This window comes from Hibiscus syriacus, unplaced genomic scaffold, assembly GCF_006381635.1.
Source record: "Hibiscus syriacus cultivar Baekdansim isolate YM2019G1 unplaced genomic scaffold, ASM638163v2 tig00110348_pilon, whole genome shotgun sequence".
Classification (NCBI taxonomy): domain Eukaryota; kingdom Viridiplantae; phylum Streptophyta; class Magnoliopsida; order Malvales; family Malvaceae; genus Hibiscus; species Hibiscus syriacus.
In genome coordinates this window covers 2,667,741-2,686,489 of record NW_024062699.1, presented here as the reverse complement: position 1 = coordinate 2,686,489, position 18,749 = coordinate 2,667,741, and the positions used below count along the sequence as shown (strand labels likewise).

The following is an 18,749-nucleotide window of genomic DNA, read 5'->3' as shown; positions in this document are numbered from 1 at the left end:
TCATATATATACTTATACTATTTTTTTAATTATCATGTCAATTTCTCCATCAAATAACTTCATTAGTAATATTTACATAATTAAATGGTCTTATTGATAAAATTTAAATATTGATGATCAAAATTTGATCTTTCATAGTTTATTGGGTTGGCTATGAATTCTTATACAGTGGGCGGTTGATTCCCTGGATCATAGGGGGTCAGTTTCTGTATAAGTAGGTTCAAACCTTCTCTCATCTATAAAAGTAAAACCAATGTTTTTAAAATTAGACCGGACATTGAACCGGTGAAGGTACTGGTTCACTAGTTCATTGGTTTAACCGAATTCAATCGCGGTTGAACCGGATTTTATATAAAATAATATTTTTTTTAATTTTACATAATATTCAAAGCAATATTAATATATATGTAACACTTTTTTTAAGTTTACAATATTAAAAGGTATAAAAATATCACAAGTTATAACATGTATAAATGAAAAACCATAAAATCAAGTGAAACAAAATGATTCAAATCAACTACAACATAATATTTAAGGTAAAACATATTAAATAATAAATATAATTATATAACTATAATATAAAAAATAAAATTGGGGCTTAAAAAAATTATAATAAATAATGTCATTTGGTTTAATTGTTTAAAAAAAAACAATCCCACATGGCTAAGAAACATAGAAGAGTATCCCAAAAGTTTAAAGAGTAAAAATATGAGAACAAAACAATCCCACATGGCTAAAAAACATAGAAGAGCATCCAACTTACTTCTATAAATAATAGAGGTAATTTGACATTCAAAATCATGAAGCATTTTGGTGAGCACAAAGCGAACTATTCTTTCGCTTCAATTGAGCTCAAATTTTAGGCTTCAATTGAGCTCAAATTTTAGGCTTCAATTGAATTTCTAAATTTTTTTTTGAGTTCGAGCCTTTTCGATTTTAAGTTTTAATATTATATTTCGAGTTGATAATTTTTAGCTCATGAGTTTTTGAGTCGAGTTGAGCTTACTTTTAAAATTTTTGAGTTCGAGTCGAGCTCAGCAATACTCGAATTTACTCGGCTCGTTGAACAAACGACATAGTTTGGTTTAATTTTTTTTAAAGAAAAAAAGTGAACCGGCGGTTCAAACCGATTTTGCCGGTTTTCAGCCTGTTCACCCCGGTTTTCAGCCGGTTCTTTTGGTTCTTTACCGGTTCTATGCTAATCCGATTTTGGGAGTTAACCGAATCGGACAGGCCACCGGTTCACGGTTCAACCGGTCGAACCGACCGGTCCGGTCCGGTTTTAATAACATTAAGTAAAACTAATCATTAACTTAATATTAGAAATTTATAGGGGCCTTCTAAAATAATTTCTCCAAAATTAAAAATAGCTTTTAGATAATTTATTTTCAATGATAAATAATCTCATTAAATTATTACTAAATTACATCCAACCACTCATAGACATCTTCTCTCTCTGAAAAGTGACAACTGTAGCATCCAAAGTGTGTATAGTGGATGAATCATTGGAACATTAGAATTTGATCAAATGTCTGACAAGTGTTATGTTATAAAAGTAGAGGAAGAGAAGGCCGCCGCCGATGGAAAGCCGTCAGTCGGTCCTGTTTATCGCAGTTGTTTTGCGGAGAGTGGTTTCCCTGCTCCGGTTCCTGGACTGGAGAGTTGTTGGGACATTTTCCAGTTACGATTTCTATTTTTGCTCTTTTATATTTAAGCTCTTGCTTGGTTGCCAAGAAAACATGAATGGATATTTAACTTTTATTTTTCCCTGTTTGATATCTGATGACTTTGGAAAATTTTCTTCTCTCTAGAAGTTCCTTTGATTTCTTTTTAAATGTTTGATTATCTTTTTTAAGTTTGAATCCGAGGAGGCCATGGGAGAGATTATAAGATCTAATTATATTATCAGACGTCTAGTATTTGAAACACTTGAATTTGACATTCACACATAACGAGATCACGTTATCTCCATGATTATAGTTGAAAGCTCTGTATTTCTTTCAAGACTGTAAAAGTGAATAACCAAAAAAAAAAGTTCAATAGTAGTAATTATTTCGATGTTTCGGTGTTTATATAATTTGGAGATTCAAATTTTGCTAATGTGGATGGATCGACCTTGTTGTCAAACTGTAATATAACTCGCATTTCATCCCCTCCTCGCAGAATGTCAGTTGAGAAATATTCTGATAATCCCATGGTTGGTCGCCGGCAGAATTTGAACGGGAAAGTATGCTCTGCCACTGCAGTGTCTTCTATTCTTTGCTTCTCTGTTGCTTTTGCTTTTGTTATGTTTGCTGCCTCTGCCTTGTAGTTTGTGCGTCTAAATTGCTGTGTTTTAACTTCAGGCTGGAGAATACGTGTGGCAAACTACAAAGAAGTTTATGACACTGTAATGAAATTCGGAAATTCCATCCGGAGCTGCGGTGTTGAGAAAGTAACGCTCTAACATTTTTTTTACTGTAACGTTATCGACGAAACTTTTGCAACGAAAATACTAATTCTGTGATCATCATCCACGGTCACATGCTATTTGTATTTTACAAATTTTATGCTTCTTATTCAATGCTTTTAGGGAGGAAAATGTGATATTTTTGGTGCCAATTGCCCAGAGTGGGTAATAAGCATGGAGGTATGATTATTCTTGCTTGTTTATATCTGATTGGCATGTTAAACATCTCTAGTTACACTGATGTCATACTCTTTGCAGTTGTAATTCTTCTTGCCCAAAATGTTTACTAATACAGCAACATCGATACAGGCCTGCAATGCTTATGGGCTCTATTGTGTCCCCTTGTATGACACTTTAGGTATATGTTATCAATAATGATTTGAATTTTGTTTAATCACATGTTTCTGCAGACAACAATTTTATGTGTCATGTAGGCTTCTCCATATCTGAATATGGCGATAGTCTGTTATATTGAAACATTTAAGTTCTGTTGATAATGTGTGCATCTCAATATAGCATGCATCTTTTTATGAATGTTTGAACCTTTTTCATCTATGTTATAGGTTCTGGTGCATTGGAGTTTATCATATGCCATGCTGAAGTTTCAATAGCACTTGTAGAGAAAAAAAGATAAACGAGGTAAGCATATTAATATCTATAATTCGAATCCTTGGATTGCCTAAGAACTAATAGGGAAGATATTTTTCTCTCTTTTAATCCAAGAATTTGTTATTGCACAAATAGTTCCTTTTCTCATGTAAGGTTTGGCTTTGCATTTTCAGCTGCTTAAAACATTTCCAAAGGCATCTGAATACTTGCGAAGTATGTCATCTATTTTTTTATTTAATTTTAAGGTCGTGTAAGAAATATTTTTTCTGCAATTTTGCATGTACGTTTGCCACGCAGCAATTGTTAGCTTTGGGACGGTAACACCCGAGCAGAAAGCTGAAGCTGAAAAGCATGGTTTGGCAATATATCCTTGGGAAGAATTTTTGAAATTGGTAGGCATTTGCTCTGTTATTCTCTTGAATTTGTTAGAAATAGTTAAATACTGCTGAAGCTATTTTGTAATTTTTAGCTAACGATTATGACACGAGAAAATACACGAACATAACACTGATATATGAATTGTCAGGTCTAGTATCATCTGATAACCATATGTCATGCTTATTTTGTAATTGTTTAATTATCTTATTAACCATTAGTTACAATCGCTGCATTTTAACATGTAGGTGACGACTAATTCTGGTTTAAGTTCTGATGTATGATTCTTGCAGGGAGAAAATAAAAATTTTGATCTACCAGTGAAAACGAAAAGTGATATTTGCACGATAATGTATACTAGTGGAACCACGGGTGATCCAAAGGGAGTTTTGATTTCAAATTGTAGTATTGCTACTCTTATAGCAGGGATGAAACCCCTGCTAGAGAGTGTAAATGAAGAGGTGATATTTTCACTGAACTTTTTGATTCCAAGACAAGTAGTTTCAGCTGTCATTTCGTTTTACCTGTCTTTTTTCCCGACTCAAAATTTTGACATGTTTTTTCTTTATTGCTTTTCTCTCTCTCAATTGTTTGTTTCTTGAGAAATCTTACAGTTGACTGAGAAGGATGTATATCTTTCTTATCTTCCTCTTGCACATATCTTTGACCGGGTGATTGAGGAGTTTTTTATTTCTCGAGGTGCTGCAATAGGATTCTGGCGTGGGGTGAGTAGGATTATTTGAAATTGTAAGAAGATATCATATAAGAGCTTGTTGAAACTATTACTTGCTTATTTGTTGCGTCTTCAGGATGTGAAACTATTGGTTGAAGATATTGGGGAGCTAAAGCCAACTATCTTCTGTGCCGTTCCTCGTGTGATAGACAGAATCCATTCAGGTTTACTACAGAAGATTTCTGGTGGAAGCTTACTGAGAAGGAAGTTGTTTAATGTGGCTTACTCATAGTGAGTTGCATTCACTTTTGAGTTTGCTTTTGTAAAGCGGTTTATTGTGTCTGCCGACTGCTAGTAAAATATAATGAGCAGAAAAGAGGTTGAAATTAACAGGGAAATTAATTTCACCTCCACAGACCCATCTGGTACTAAGAACATGGGATATGCCTTTAATCTCAATCCTTTTGGGCTTTAAACTTCATACTCATTTGCATTTTGTCCTTGCATTTCTTCTGACTGTGGTTTGCTTTGTTACCTTAATAGAATAAATGTTTGTTGGCTTTAGTTTCACAAAATTGTTTATGGCAGTTGATTTACAATTTTTTCTGTGTTGGTATTTGGTTCTAACATCTACTGTAACTCCTACAGCAAATTTGGTAAGATGAAGAAGGGAAGTAAACATGAAGATGCATCTTCAATTTGTGACAAAGTTGTATTCAACAAGGTGATTAAAGTCTTCCTTGTTATACAATCCACATAAGGGTCCTTGCCTCTTGACTAGAATCGGTCGTCTATTCGAGTCTCATTCACATTTATAATTTCTCAGGTAAAGAAAGGATTGGGAGGGAATGTGTTGTGCGGCTTATTCTATCTGGAGCAGCACCTCTTTCATCTCATGTGGAAGAGTTCCTGCGAGTGGTTGCATGTTGTCATGTTCTGCAAGGATATGGTATTTACCATCTTTTGAAATTAGCACACTTGCAGTAGCTTGAACATTGATCACTCTTTTTGGATCCGAGTGTAGGTCTAACTGAGACTTATGCGGGTACTTTTGTCTCATTACCAAATGAATTGTTGATGTTCGGTACCGTAGGTCATCCAGTTCCGAACGTAGATATACACCTAGAATCTGTTCCTGAAATGGGATATGATGCTCTTGCAAGCACACCAAGTGGGGAAATTTGTATCAGGGGAGACACTATTTTCGGGGTACTATAAACGTGAAGACCTTACTAATGAAGTATTGATTGATGGGTGGTTCCACACAGGTCTGCTAATTTCTTTCCTCTTCTAAAATTAAGGTTCTATTAAGTTTTCTCAATGTTGACGTCCTTTCATCATTTTCGGGCATTAGGGGATATTGGTGAGTGGCAACCAAATGGAAGTATGAAAATTATTGATAGAAAGAACATTTTTAAACTTTCACAAGTGGAATATGTTGCAGTTGAGAATCTGGAGAATATTTATGGTCTTTCGTCTGTTACTGATTCGGTAATTTTCTTTTTCCAGTATCATTCTTTGGTTGTCTTGTACGTTTCTGTTTGGCCCTTTCAAGTGCTTTAACTTGACAGTATTTTTTTTTGTCTTTAATTGATTTCAGATCTAGATTTATGGGAACGGCTTTGAGTCCTTCCTGGTTGCTGTCGTTAACCCCAATAAGCGAGCACTTGAAACCTGGGCTGCTGTGAATTCTGTAAGTGGTGATTTCGATTCCATCTGTCAAAATCCCAAGGCTAGACAGTACATATTTGAGGAGCTCGTAACGATTGCCAAAGAGAAAAAGGTTTTTCATTCGATCGAAAACCAACCCGATTCTCTTAATCGACAGGTTTAGTTTCACAACTATTGAAGCAAACACATTTTCCATACTAAATCGATTCCTTTTGGTTTCAGCTGAAAGGTTTTGAATTTGTAAAAGCTGTCCATCTTGACCCTGTGCCATTTGACATGGAACGCGACCTTCTCACCGCAACGTATAAGAAGAAAAGGCCTCAATTGCTTAAGCATTATCAGGTATGTAGCTGTTTTTCATTTGTCATATTTGGCTTGAGCGTGAAAACGATCAACGTCGTTTGGATGCTGAGTGTGATTGACAACATGTACAAGACTGCAAACAAGCCAAATGCTTGACAAAATACATGCATTTCCTTCTCTTTCAAGATGTCATCGATCAGGTGAAGCTGTTGCTCCATGTTAACATATGAGCAATATTTATTTCATTCAAATTATAGTAAGCTATTAGATTCATTTGAAAATATCAACTGTTTTTATTAATTATAATAATAAATATTTATTTCCCTTGCGGTCATTGTTCTGTAAACTGTATTTATATTGAAAATGTAAAATGCTGCTAACCTTGCAGCATTACAACACCAGAAGAAGAAGAAAGAAAAAGACATCAGCTACTGCTCTGTAACTGTAACTAGAAATAAAAACAGATTCCTTGCAGTCATATTGAGAAGTCACTTGTTTACTTCTCAATTTTCACTCATTTTACCGTCTCTCAGCCCTATCTATTTCTCCTCTAAAAAAGCCTTCCCTGACTGCATTTTGTATAGCTGCACAGGTCTAACACCACAACCCCAGAAACCATGTGGAACTTTACTCTTCTGTCCTTGCAATGTCTTCCATTCTTAGGCAAAATTGTAGCTTGAAACTGAGACATAAGCAGGAGAAGCAGAATGGATGTATACAAACTCGAGACTCTTCCGGCAGGTAAAGCATTGAGCCATTTTGGGAAAACAAAAGAAGTTCCAGACTTAGTGAGACCCCATATAGGACCATAAAGCTTTGATATAGAAATCTTGAGATCCTTTAGTGTTTTTTGAGACTTGTTGGTCACTACAGTGGAATATCTGTAGTATGTTTTCCCCTTGTCATTCCAGGAATTTGTCATCTTCTGCTTTATGGTAATTGGACTAGAAGATGAGGCTGCAAAACAAATATCCCAAAGCATTATCTTGTCATGTAATGGCCTATTATAATGAGACGAGAATAAAACATTCTGTAACCAATGTAAATAAATTCAAACAGAAACAACATGCAAGGAGTCGGAGTGAATTCGGGCTTGGATGCTGGTTTCGGTTTGGCAATGACTGGATTACATGCTGGCACAGCCACTGCAGGGAAAGCCAAGGTCATGATCTTCATGATTGATCGAATATGTGAGAACTTGAAAATGGCTGAAACCATAAATTTTAATGGGAATGTTGGATTAATATACCAGGAAGGAGTTGGTTATATCTGCCATGACCTCCAGCTAGTCTAGCCAGAATGCCAAGGAGAGCACTGTTATAGGTAGCAGGCTCTGTTTGTTCATAATTGTTTCTTTCGCCAGCGAAGTTATCATAGGATCACTTGGTTTCCTCGTACACCAAGCGGCATAACCTTGTCGACAGGAAACAAATTTAGGATTGACCTTGATTGAAACAATCGAAGAACCTCGCTGATGAACTCGGCGAGGGTAATTGTTTCCATAACCAACCATATAGCATGTAGCTCTTGGATTGTCTCCAAGAAGGTAATCCACCTGAGAATTCAACTTTGCAAAACATTAAAAAAAAAACTTGTTCCAAGAAGGCTGAACTGGGTCAGCTCACCATTCATAAAAAAATGTAAAGATTTAATTCTGCGAAGAGATCGATAAACACCTGAGATTTTGCGAAAGAAAGAAGCTGGGATGGTGCAACATTGCCGGCACACTTCAAGCTTCCTCTAGAGGAAGTAAGATAAAGTAGAGAGTGTCGACACCTGTTTTCGTCCGGGATCTTGTCAATTTTATTATTATTAATATTAATTAGTATTATTATCTAATTATAATTATTTCTATTATTATTAATATTAATTAGTATTATTATCTAATTATAATTATTTCTATTATTATCTTTATATTATATTATATTTATTTTTTTTTGTTGTTTCTGCAAGTCTAAATTACAAGACCCAACTGACCCAACCCCAGTTACAACTCAAGACTCGGGCCCAATTCAAGCAACTTGGGCCCAATTCAAGCAACCCATAATCCAACACAAACCCGTATTCTGCCAACATCGTCCCTTCTACACCAACTCAACTGCAACACCCATGTTGATGCCTCACCCCTGCACCACCAACCGAGCATACCACTTTGTCCTGCCAGCAGCTCATCCCCTGCAACACAACACACACCGTCACCAAAATACCAAAAAATGTCAGAAGAATTTTTAAGGGCTAATACCTACTGTAATATGAGTATAAAACTCAAACAAAACAATGTAAAAATAGTTCATCCCTTTTCAATTTTCCAAAAAGTAAAAAACAATAAGATTAGAAAACTTTGAGGTATTTTTTCTTTTTTATTTTCTCTTAGTTTCGAATAAGAGTAAAAAAAACAAAAAATAAAAAAGCGAAGCTTTGCATGAAAAAAAAACAGAGGGGAAGAGAGTAGATCCACAGTTACCTTGGGTAGGGGAATCAAACTAGAGGGTCGGTTCGCCTTCACGGCGGTCGGAGTGTGTGAGATCCGAAGGGTCGAGACTCTTTGGGGATCTTTCGGGAATATTTTAGGTAGCTATAGGATATGATGAGTGTCTAGGAGTATAGATATGGTCGGCAAGTCGAAACAATGGTCGGCCGGCTGTTGGGAGCGTAGAAAGGCAGCCAACAGTGGGTCGACCGAAGAAAAAGGAGAGAGAAGAGAGAACTCTCCCTTTTCTTTTTCAAAAATCGGTTGCAAATGAAAAAAAAATAAAAAGTTGTATATATAGGCAAAATTTTGGGGGAAATCACGCATAGGTCCCTTAACTTTTAGCGCATTTTTGCAAAATAGTCATGTGTAGGGACTATTTTTATAATTTACCCATTTATGTTCGTGCTTTATAATTTTTAGTTTATTTGTTGTTTAGTCCCCCTAGTTTAGCCGTGTTTTTACATGTTAGTAACCTGTAGGGACTTTTTTGTAATTTACCCACTTTTATGCATGTTATATATTATTTAGTTAAATTTCTGTTTAGTCCATTTATGTTTAGCGTGTTTTTAGAATTTAGTCATGTGTAGTGACTGCTTTATTTTTTTAAAATATTGATGAAATAATTTAGTAATTTCCCCTCTTTTATTTCGAATGTATATTTTGGGCTAGAAAAAATGGAATATTTATGAAATAGTCCCTGAAGTTTATTCAAGTTTTTATTTCGAATCTGAATATATATATTTTTTATTTTAATTTGTCCATGCAATTTTAATTTAGGGTAAAGTATAGTAATGGTCATTGAACTTTTTTGACGCTTTCATTTTAGTCCTCCAACTTTTAAAACTTGCAATACAGTCCTCAAACATTTAGTCTGTTTGCAATATGGTCCCCAATGTAACCAACCATTTGATGCCGTTACATTGCCATTAGAAGAAGATGACGTGGCAGTGAGATCACCGTTTGCAACTATGAAAATTAGGGTAAATTATATAAATGGTCACTAAATTTTTAGGCGCTTGCATTTAGGTCCCCCAAGTTTTAAAACTTGCAACACAGTCCTCAATTTCATTTTAAACTCCCAAATTCCAAAATAATTCAATTACGTTCTAAACCCTAAATTCTAAAATACTTTAATTTAGAGTTTAAAATGTAATTGAAGTGTTTTGGAATTTCGAACATGAATTTGTTATTTTACAGTGTTTACTTCAATATAAATTTGAGATTTGTTTAATTGTTTATATCAATTTTGAATAACAATGTGCATTGATTAAACACCTTGAAGAGCAAAATGGAAAAAGTTTCATAACAAAATGTATTATTGTTTATATTATCATTTGCATCAATTTACATCCAAATGTTACCATATATCATGGTATATGGTTTTGGAAACCATACCATATTGACTAAGTCACTATGCCATATACAAAAAATACACTAAAGATGGCACTTTACACTAAAGATAAAAAAAATTAGCCTAGGACCCTCTTTCACTTCTATTATAATGGACTAAATATCTTTCATAAGGAGTACTAAAAGTTTTAATTAAGAAGAAAGAAAGAAAATTAGATTGTTTTGGTTCAAACCTAACACTGAATATTCATATCCTTGACATGCAGTTCCAAAAACATAAAAATTTCAACAAAAAACACAATGCGAGTTGAAAATGGGAAAGTGCAAAAGAGGAAAAGCTTAATTTTGGAGAGCCCAAAAGAGAAAATAAATACCTTCTTGCAAGTGAGGGGAGAGGCTAAGAAATAAACACAATCGGTGTTGCGTTTCAGCAATTCTTCCTATATTTTTTCTTTGTAAATAAAAAGCTAAAAGACAGAACACTGTTTGAGTTTAGAATTTTACATGGCGGAAAACTTAATAACAAAACCAAACGAGAGTGCATGTGAGCGAAAGAGACAGAGAGGTGAAGGCGCTGTTTGAGATTTCATTATATTTGATCATCTGCTGGAAAATCTTTAACCACAATGATTAAACGAAGAAATTATTATATGCCATTTATACAAAATAATTCCAGCTTTGTTGGTGACTTTTGACAATGATACTTAGTTCATCTTAGTAGTATTTGTCAACTCTGCATTTTTGACCTCATTTTTTTTCTCACAAGCATTTCATCGAACATCTATGCTTCACCCGAGATGATTGTATATGACATAGTGAGTTAGTCAATATGGTATGGTTGCCAAAACCATATACCATGATATATGGTCATTTTTTGTATATGACATAGTGGCTTAGTCGATATGGTATGGTTGTCAAACCATATACCATGATATATGGTAACATTTGGATGTAAATTGATGCAAATGATAATAGAAAAAATATTACATTTTGTTATGAAATTTTTTCCATTTTGCTCTTCGGGATGTTTAATCAATGCATATTGTTATTCAAAATTGATATAAACAGTTAAACAAATTGAAGTAAACACTGTCAAATGGCAAATTCATGTTCAAAATTCCAAAACACTTTAATTACATTCTAAACCCTAAACTCTAAAATACTTCAATTATATTCTAAACCCTAAATTAAAGTATATTAAAATTTAAGGTTTATAATATAATTGAATTATTTTGGAATTTAGGGTTTAAAATGAAATTGAGGATTGTGTTGCAAGTTTTAAAAGTTGGGGGACCTAAATGCAAGCACTTGAAAAGTTTAGTGACCATTTATATAATTTACCCTAATTTTCATAGTTGCAAACGATGATCTCACTTCCACGCCATATTCTTCTAAAGGCAGTGTAACAACATCAAACGATCGGTTATGTTGGGGACCATATTGCAAACAGACTAAATATTGGAGGACTGTATTCCAAGTTTTAAAAGTTAGGGGACCTAAATGCAAGCATCAAAAAATTTCAGTGACCATTACTATACTTTACCCTTTAATTTATTTTAATTTAGTCCCTATGTTTTATTTATTTTTTTTCTTTGTAATTTTAGCACGTAATATTGAAAATGCTCATTTTAGTCACTTGTATACTTTATTTTGTTTTAATTTTGGCATGATGTTTTGATTGTTTATGTTTTAGTCATATTTTTATTTTAATTTTTGCATGTTGCTTGCATGTTAGTTCATTTTATTCCTAATTAATTTTTCATGATACTCTCATAAGCATCACTTGACTCGAATCGAAATAAATTGACTAAGAGTAATATTCGATCATTTTAATATTGTCGTAAAGTGGTTGTCTTAACATATAAGAAAATAACTTTCGATAATTTTAAAATGAATGACCATCCCATTTAGTGACACAAATTAAATCGAATTCATTTTAAAATTTGGGGATTGGGAAAAATATCATGTTTTTTTAATTAAATTCATCAAGAAAAGACTGTTAGATCGAATCTAAGGTCTCATCTCGAGATATTTAAATAATTGAACATCTTTATTCTCATTAAATATTGGTAAATTAATTAATCACTTGATATGTTTTTAATTTTATTTTATTTTTGCATGTGTTTTCCAATAGATTTTTCAAAATAATAACATTCGAAATGATATTGAGAGTAGTGATATATTTTTATTTCGTTTTGAGTGATAAATGGTTGCTTTAAGGTATGAGATGTCATTTATTCTCGATTGGAAATGATTTGATATTGACGTTTTCTCCCAAATTAACATTGATTCTTAGGATGGAATGGTGATATCTCTTCAGTTCGATTGGAGCAATAAATGATTGCTTTAAGGTATAAGAGGTCATTTATTATTGATTGGAAATAATTAGATATTATCGTTTTTACTCGAATCGATATTGAATTTTAAGACAAAATATTAATATCTCTTTATTTCAATTGGGGTAATAAATGACTGTTTTAATGCACAAAAGATCATTTATTCTTTATTGGAAATAATTAGATATTATCGTTTTCACTCTTAAAATTATTTCAGGTGTTGGTATTTTGAATTAATAGTTAACTTTAGAATGTAATTTTAATGTTTCTTTATTTCGATTAGAGTAAGAATGGATTGCTTCAAGGTATGAGAGATCGATTCTTCTCGATATGAAATAATTAAATATTATCATATTTCGGCCAAAAATTCAAAGAATATTATTTTTAGAGGATCTCAAATTAAATTAGACTCGAACTCGTAAATTTTATTGCAAATATAATTAATTAATCGACTAGGTACCGATTTAGGGCGATGTGGGGTGTTAATCCTTCCCTACACGTAACCGACTCCAGAACTCGAATTTTGGTAACACATACTGCAAATTTATTGTTTTAATTAAAATTAATATTTTATTAAAATATCAAATACGTTTTGGGAGCCCAACCACACTCTAATTAAATATTGGTGGTGACTCATCTAACCACTTTTTATTATTAAAAAGTCACAAATTTTTCGAAACGATATCTTTTAAAAATCAGATTTTAAAAATTAAATTTTTTTAAGAAAAAAATCGTTTTGACATACAGTGTCCAAGAACGAAGCACTGGTCACAAACTGCATGTTGTTTCATCTCTCTCGAAAAATCAAACCACCTGGAGTCTTCTGAATGTTCCAGCTACCCTTTCCGATCAACGAACACATGAAGTACTCCGCCTTCTGACGGTATCTTTTGAAAACCGGTGCATTGTGACCAGCTTTACCTTGTACTAAGAACTGCATCTGAAACAAAATATACAACTTAAAATGTTTTGAAGCATAAACACCTTACCTGTGATTACTAATGGAATACGGATTAGAGAGCCAGTGGGAGAACTTAGAAAAAAAAGATGAGGATGCTCCAAAGCATGGTAAATGAAAAAGTAAATAAGTTGATCCTGAGCCACCTATTGGTCGCTCTATAGCATCAGATGTAGGTCAGTGTAGTAATTCAGAGCCATTGCCGATAGCGACACCTGCTAAGTTTGATACTTTGCCAATTTCAATGCTGTAGCCACAATAACAGAAATTGCCTCCATCTTTTCCAAAACACTTTAAAAAGACAAAGGAGGAACATCAATACAAAGCCATCATTGATATACTTCACCAACTTACCATCAACATTCTGTTGATCGATGCGCAAGAGTAAAAGTCGAACTACATCAAATTTATGAAAAAAGTGTTATCAAAGAAGCGACGACTAGGTGAATTTGAAACTGTCACTCTAACTAAAGGTTGCAGCGCCATGGCTACAAGTCAATTGCCACCGAAACTTAAAGATCCAGGGAGTTTTACTATTCCTTGCAATATCGGTGATACATTTGTAGGAAAAACTTTATGTGATTTAGGTGCTAGCATAAATCTAATGCCTTTATCCATTTTTAAAAAATTTGGAATCGGTGAAGCTAGGCCAACTACTGTCATGCTGCAGCTTGCTGATCGTTCCACTGTGCAGCCGAGTGGTATTGTGGAAAATATGCTTGTGCAAATAGATAAGTTTATTTTTCCCACCGACTTCATCATTTTGGATTGTGAAGTGGATAAGGAAGTTTATATCATTCTTGGATGCCCATTCCTTGCTACAGGGCGAGCCTTAATCGATGTTGAAAAGGGAGAATTAACTATGCATTTAAATGATGAGCATATTACCTTTATTGTGTTAAATAATGTATCTTACTTTAGTAATAATGCTGATTATTTTTCACTTGATGTGAATAATATTTTTGCCCATGAGAATTTTGATGATTGCTAAAGCACTGAAAAAACTATTGATGATGTTGTAGCAATTGAGGAGACTATAGATAATGAATGATGCATCAATTATCTGCAGAACTAAGAATCTCTAGATATGCCTGAGTGTGTTCCAAGTGCACCAAAGCCCTCTATCGAAGAGCCTCCAAAGCTGGAATTGAAACTGTTACCAGAGCATTTAGAGTATGCCTATCTTGGAGATAATGAGACTCTACTAGTCATTGTTGTTGCGTAGATGACAGTAGCACAGAAGGAACAATTGATTATTGTGCTGCAACAACAATAGAAAACTATCACTTGGATCATTGCTGACATAAAGGGCATTAGTCCTTCACTTTTCATGCATAAGATTTTGTTAGAAGACCCTGCTAGTAGCTCAATTAAACATCAGTGCCGATTGAATCCAACCATGAAGGAGGTAGTTTGAAAAGAGATAATTAAATGGTTGGATGTTGGAATCATGTACCTACTTTCGGACAGTAAGTGGGTCAATCATGTGTAGTGTGTTCCAAAGAAGGGCGATATTAATGTAGTGACTACTACTAGTTGGAGGATATGTATGGATTATAGGAAGCTCAATAAAGCTACAAGGAAAGACCACTTCCCATTACCATTCATAGATCAAATGCTGGACCACCTTGCTGGTAATTCTTTCTACTGTTTCTTGAATGGGTATAGTGGATACAATCGGATTGCTATTGCACTAGAGGATAAGGAGAAAACAACGTTCACATACCCTTACGACACCTTTCCTTTTAGACAGATGTCGTTCGGCCTGTGCAATACTCCAGCAACATTCCAGTGCAGCATGATGGTAATCTTCTCTGATATGATATTTGGAAGTTTTCATGGATGAATTTTCAGTGTTTGGACAAGATTTTGAGAGCTGCTTGAACAACTTGTTTACTGTTTTGAAAAGGTGTGAGGAAACCAATTTAGTTTTGAATTGGAAAAATGTCATTTCATGGTAAAAGAAGGGATAGTGCTGGGGCATCGAATCTCTTGATGCGGCATTGAATTGGATAAGGTGAAAGTGGAGGTTATTGAGAAATTACCCCCACCAACAAATCTGAAGACTGTACGAAGCTTCCTTGGTCATGCGAGCTTTTATAGAAGGTTTATTAAAGATTTCTCACAAATTGTTAAGCCTTTATGTTCATTGGTGGAGTAAAATTGAAAGTTTGTCATTAATACTGAAGTGCTAAAATCATTTGAGACAATCAAGAAGAAATTGGTCAATGCCCTATTATAATAGCACCAGACTGGAAACTACCCTTTGAATTGATGTGAGATGCTAGTGACTTCGTTGTAGGAGCAATGTTGGGGCAACGCAAGGATAAAATGTTCCATGCTATACATTATGCAAGTCGAACGATGAACAACGCCCATATTAATTACAACACAACTGGAAAAAAGTTGCTTGATGTGGTGTTTGCCTTTGAAAATTTTTGCTCATAACAAGTGGGAACAAATGTAATTGTTTATACTGACCATTACGCTCAGAAGCATTTGTTCGTGAAAAAAGATACAAAGCCTAGGTTGATTCGTTGGGTATTATTGCTACAAGAATTTGATATTGAGATTTGGGATAAGAAGGGATCTGAAAATTAAGTGGCTGATCACTTGTCTAGATTAGAATCTGGTAACGAAGATGGATATCGTGTAGCGACTCCAGACACCTTCCCTGATGAATGAATGTTAGTTGCTACAACATTACCATGGTATGTCGATTTTGCAAATTATTTGGTTAGTGGAATGATGCCACCAGATCTTAATTATCAACTCCGAAAGAAATTTCTAAGTGATGTGAAGCAATATCATTGAGAAGACTCGTTTCTATTTAAATAATGCAATGATCAACTTATGCGGTGATGTATTCCCGAGTTTGAGCAACAAAGCATTCTGTAGCATTGCCATAATGCACCATTTGGAGGACATTTTGGTGGTATGCGCATAGCAGTGAAGGTACTTCAGTGTGGATATTATTGGTTATCGCTATTCAGCAATGCCAATAACTTTGTGAAACATTGTGATCGCTGCCAGCGAACAAGTAAAATATCTCGACGAAATGAAATGCCTATGCAACCTATCTTGGAGATTGAACTGTTTGATGTGTGGGGATTAGATTTCATGGGTCCATACCTATCTTCCTATGGTAACCTTTTCATTCTATTTGTTGTAAACTATGTTTCCAAATGGGTGGAAGCTATAGCATTGCCGAACAGCAGTGCCAAAGTTGTTTTGAAATTTTTTCACAAGAATATATTCACTTGTTTTGGGATACCCCGTGCTTTTATCATTGATGAAGGATCTCAGTTTATTGGTCATCAAGTTGCTAGAGCATTGAGCAGATATGGTCTAAAGCATAAGATTGCTACATCATACCATCTACAATCCAATGGCTAAGTCGAGGTATCTAACATAGAGATCAAACAAATTCTTGAGAAGGTTGTGAGTCCTTCTAGAAATGATTGGTCACAACGCCTTGAAGAAGCTTTATGGGCCTATAGAACTACATACAAGACTCAACTAGGGATGTCCCCTTATCATCTTGTCTATGGCAAAGCTTGTCATCTACCCGTAGAGATGGATCATAAGCCAATGTGGGCATTAAAGCAGCTAAACTTTGATCTCGATGCTGTAGGGAAACAATAAATGCTCAAAATTAATGAATTATATGAGCTTCACAATAATGCTTATGAGAGCTCACGTATTTACAAGGACAAGAGTAAAAAGTGGCATGATCAATATATTCTACCAAGGGAATTTCATGCTGGACAACAAGTCTTGTTATTCAACTCGCGATTGAAATTATTCCCTGGAAAGCTACGATCGTGCTGGTAACTTTGAAATTCTTGAAGTATTCTCTCATGGAGTTGTTTTGCTAAAGAACTTAGTGGATGGAAGCACGTTTAAATTCAATAGGCAACGTTTAAAGCATTACTGCCAGCCGCACAACCCTCACATTGCTTCAATCACACTAAGTGATCATTCTCTTCCTTAATACTTTTTGCACTTTTAAATAAGTCAATGTCTTTGACAAATTATATTTTGGAGTTTTTTTTTATATTTTTACCTTTCATTTTCTCTGTAATGATGTAGCATGAACTTGTGTTTTACATTTTGATTATATTTTCTAGCCGTAAAGCAATCAATCAACATTTCTATGTTTTTAAACTCTATTGAAAACCATATGCACTCTGTGGTATCGATACTCGTAACTTAACCGTTACCACTTTTATTACTTAATTTGCAACACATGCACTTGCGTTATTGCTATAGCATTTTACACAGCATCAATTACAAGTGGTAGTATTTGTTCTAGAAACTATTAACCATTTGACAATGAACGTTCAAATATCCTACAATCGTTGGTGCTTAAAATCGAAACTTTAATAGATAACAATCATTCCTTTAATCACTAAAGTACATTGATTCGTGCTAAAATTATATTATTCAAGTATTTGATATATTCATGATTTGAATAAATTGTAATTATACAATGTTTGGTATATTTCGTCAAGAATTGGTATATTTTGGTGCATAGATTTAGGAGAAAATGGCATTTTGATTGATAGATCATAGCAAGCATGAAAATAGTAAGTCTAGAACCCTAACATAGAGGAAATGATAACCACATATAAACGTCTCTATCATAAATCAAATTGCTAAATAGTACTTTTGGAAGTAAATTGATGCGTAAAGTATAGAAAATAAGGTTCAAAATGGTAATTTCTCAAAATTAGCTAATAGGTTGATTTTAATCTCTTAATCATTTGTATGATGCTTAGATGAACGTATAATCACCTGTCCGTTCCTTGGTTGTTGATGAACTAATACATGTTGGATGGTGTAAAATGTTGTCAATTTGAGTTATTGGATGAATAAGATACGAATTAGGGGTTTATTAAGGCCTATGAAAGGCTATTTGTGATTTTTAGGTATTGAGTTTTGAAACCCAAAGGCACGTTTCGATGCCCAAATTTTAAAAGGTTTTTGAGTTTCAAAATTGAATGTTCGATTTTAATACCCGAATAATTGGTTTCAAACTTGACCTAATGGTTTCAAAACCTATTAGACCTAATTGACTAAAATTTATATTTTAGTCTATCATAATGTATAATTACATAATTCAACCTCTATGTTAGAAATGTGTGGCATTTGGCCCCTAGAATAGATTTAATGATTGTTTTAAAGTTTGTTGATCTAGTTTAGTTCTAATTCGACTTTGAATTAATTTCGATCAGTTAATATGATTTTTTATTCAGTTTTTTACTAGATCAGATTGAGACCGTTACAAATTATTCGTTTTTCTCTGTAGTGGCAAGCCTTAAAGCTTAAACCCTTTATCCTTACAATTTCATGAAATATACCGAGAAAAGAAATGCGTCGTTGACAATTCTAACGACTATAGGAAAATAGAAAATTTAGAGCTTGTTCACATATGGATACGATTACAATACAATGTGGTTGGCAAGCTGTTGAAAGATGCTCTTTTTTGTACAAAATAAATTGCAGTTTACAAAAGGGAAAGAGATAGAGGGTTTTAACTATTGACATTT

General features: G+C 34.0%; 2 pseudogenes; one reads left to right on the top strand and one right to left on the bottom strand.

Moving 5' to 3' along the window:
• The first annotated feature begins 1,512 nt into the window (after positions 1 to 1,512).
• LOC120120831 lies at positions 1,513 to 6,265 on the top strand (annotated as a pseudogene).
• Positions 6,266 to 6,641: 376 nt separating this feature from the next.
• On the bottom strand, positions 6,642 to 13,683 carry LOC120120934 (annotated as a pseudogene).
• Positions 13,684 to 18,749: the final 5,066 nt, after the last annotated feature.